Source organism: Meleagris gallopavo, chromosome 1, assembly GCF_000146605.3.
Source record: "Meleagris gallopavo isolate NT-WF06-2002-E0010 breed Aviagen turkey brand Nicholas breeding stock chromosome 1, Turkey_5.1, whole genome shotgun sequence".
NCBI classification, from domain to species: domain Eukaryota; kingdom Metazoa; phylum Chordata; class Aves; order Galliformes; family Phasianidae; genus Meleagris; species Meleagris gallopavo.
In genome coordinates, this window is record NC_015011.2 from 29,550,570 (window position 1) to 29,554,081 (window position 3,512).

Consider the following 3,512-nt stretch of genomic DNA (forward strand, 5'->3'; position numbering starts at 1 on the left):
CAGAATGACTGAAAACATTCTTCCACTGATTTTGGTATCTTGACTAAGCTGATCATTTTAAAAATTAACCTCTTTTTCTTAATGCTTTCAATACAATTATGGAATGGTTTTTGTAACAAGAAATCTGTTCTGATGAGAAAGGCACATCACAGCAGATAAAAACAAAACTTATGAAGGCATAAAACTGTCTGCTTTCAGCATTCTTAACCCATTGACAGCAAGGAGTATTCCGGGTTTCCGAAGTCTGGTCTAATGGTTGGTGACCCTGCACACATAGCAGGGGGGTTAAAACTAGATGATCATTACGGTCCTTTTCAACCCAGGCCATTCTATGATTCTATGATTCTATGATTCTGTGATTCCAAGACATCAAAAAGAAAAAAAAATAGGACAAAAAGAGTGTAGGATTACAGTAAGTACATAGATTCAGAAGGAGGGCCATTAGATTAAATCAACTTTCTGAAGTTTGTGACTGAGGAAAGACATACAAAGGGAGGATTTTGGAGCTGAAAAAATGGTATAACTCCACAATGACTTCAAGTTTACGGACAGTAAGGCAAAATCAAGATGCAAACTAAGAACAGCCCTCTCATTTGGAGATAAAACACAAGCAGAACTTTCTGCACAGGTGAAGATACCAGTCTCTGAATACCAAGATGTTATGGCCTAGAAAAATGGAGTGCCAGATTACCCCCGCGTTGCAGATCGAGTTGGCCTCTGTCTAAACCAAAATGATACATTAAGTGAAGGGGAATAATGCTCCACTCTGCTGCAGCACCCGAATGCAGAAAAGGCAGTGCAAAAGGCTGAATAGCAGTGTAGCGATGAGGGCCAATGGAGATGAAGTTGTAATGGTGGAGTCCATGTTGTGTCAGAACTAAGAATTGAGATCTTAAGAGTACACAAAATATATTAGTCTTTGATGTCATGAGGGTAAACTACTGACAGTTTTTCCCTCTCTCTGCAGAATTTGAATTCATTTTTTCTGGTTTCTGATTTAGAAATCTCTTTCTTTCACAGCTGCCTTCAATATTTACTCTCCTCCTCTGCCATCTGATAGGTTTAATCTTTTCAAGATTTCTATGGTTATCTCTAAAATAATATTTTTGTTCTATTTTTCAACCTATACCTGCTGGAATAGTTTGTGTTTGTACATCTTCCAGCAGTTTTTACAGGCTGATCTTTCACATCCGTAACTGAATCCAAAGCAATGCTCCACAGCCTGAAAATCACTCTGTGGATGGTTGTTTGAAGTACCTAGTACTGAGCTGCTTTATCTAGAAATATCATTCAATTTCCTCAGCAGCACTGTAATGGTCTTATATCTCTTTATCATTTCAGAAATATCTGTCCTTTTCTACATATTGTAAAAATATACATTTCTATACACATTTTTTTTCTGCAATTTCTGGTTTCAGAAACCAAGAACCTCTGTACTATAAATTTCATGAGTTCAGATGCAAATATAGCCTTTTAGAGACAGATCCTAGAACTGGAATTCAGGCATAAGAGGACATGCTCCTATATGAGCATCTCTGTAGCGCTCAGGTTCTCAGACTGCTGAATCCCTACTCTTTTCCTTGATGATGCTAGGATGCTAGGACTTCTCTAATTTCTCTATGTATTGCCCTGATAAGTGTTCCAGCAGGCTGAAATTAAAGCCAAAGCCCCACTTCAGCTTATTCACAAAGCTCGTTTATCAGCTACTTCCTGCAGTACTGGTGGGAAGACAGTGTCAGAACTTCTGTTGAAGCATGTCCTTGATTTAGGGTTAGCCCAGTCTCAAAGTGTGCCGGGGCTCTGGCAGATTGCCTTGACAGTCTGGTTTAGCTGACTGGCAGGCACTGGAAGCCCTCTGATTTACTTAAGGATAATTGTTCCACAAATAATGGAGCACCATAATCATTCTTATAAAAATCAGGATGGTTTTGTGACAGTAAAAAGACTTAATATGCCATTTTTATTCTCTCATTGTAAGTTTACTTGGGAATATAGCTTACTAACCTTTAACCTACGCCTACTCCCTTCACATAATAATGGGTTCACATTAAGTAAATGCCAAAGAAAACTGATTTCTTGCATCGTTCTGATCAGATGATGATTTATTTTTATTCCTAAATTTACTTCCTAAGTTTTCTTTTACATTACTGTGTCTTTCTTTAATCTTCTCATGATAAAATAGTCTGTTCCCATCATTGCAGCTTAGCAAATCATCGGGCTAGTGACCTGTCCTTATTCTGCTAGTTCCTATCCCCTTGTTTTTTTTCCCACGTTAACCATAATAAGATAATAAATTTTGTCAGTAATAAAATAATCCCTGAGTGATTATGAATACATAAGCAGTTTTGTAGCAGGTGTGCTCTCATCCAGGAGAATCTCTCACCACTAAACTGGTACGGCTGCACTGGCACAGCTGCCTAGAGAAGCTGTGGATGTCCCATCCCTGTAGGCATTCAAGGCCAGGATGGATGATGAGGCCTCGTGCAGCCTGATCCAGTGGGTGGCAGCCCTGCTCATAATAAGGAGTTGGAGCAAGATGGTCTTTATGGTCCTTCCCAACATAAGCCAGCCTATGATTCTGTTATTTGATGAACTGGAGAATTGTGCTCGCTCATGCTGTTATCTGTCACTACAATACATATCAAATTTTTATTAGAAAAATGGCACTGCTTTACAAAAATGCATAGAGGATAAAACCACTTAGAATAACTAGGAAATGGAATACCTGAGATTGGATGTTGTCAGTTTGAGGAGAACAAATGTTCCAGGTCATTTATTTGTCTTCCACAATTGCATTTTTAAAGGAAGGAATGGTAGATCCATGAGTTTTGAAGAAACCCTGTAGGCAACTGTCAGCAGAAGTTAGACAGACAACAAATTCCAGCCTGGCATGTGTCACTTTACAGTCCCAAATCAGGTAACAGAATACCAAAGGACATGCATATTTGGTGCAACTCTAGTTTCTGCCTTTCATGGATCTCACTTTGAGATGCTCATTTCTCCTCAGGCGTTGCATGACGTTGTCCAAGGGCTTGCTCAGGAGCACAGGCTCCTTGCCAAGAGCCATGTGTCTTGGTGTTAGAGATTCCTAGGTGGGCATCGCATTGAACATGTTTGGCTGTGAAACCAGGACTTAACTTTTTGCATTTTCATTAGTTTAATAAAATAGGTGCTTCTTACACTAAGATACTTCAAAATGTAAGAACACTCATGTTGTACAGTCCAGCACTGCTCACTCTCTGTATTACTTTAAATTATTCAAAAATGGCAAATCGTATCAATTTATTCTAAAATTAATTCTAAACTATCCATAACATAAAAAAACTCCTGGCATTAAAAAACTGATTTGCCAAGCACTAATCAAGCCAATTCCTTTTCCTCTGAACAGCATGTATTAAGATATGCAGCTTGTTTTATCATCCACTTTTGAACGAGGGACTTGCACAGAAGGCCATTTCCTTCCCTTCCTTTCCCTTCCCTTCCCTTCCCTTCCCTTCCCTTCCCTTCCCTTC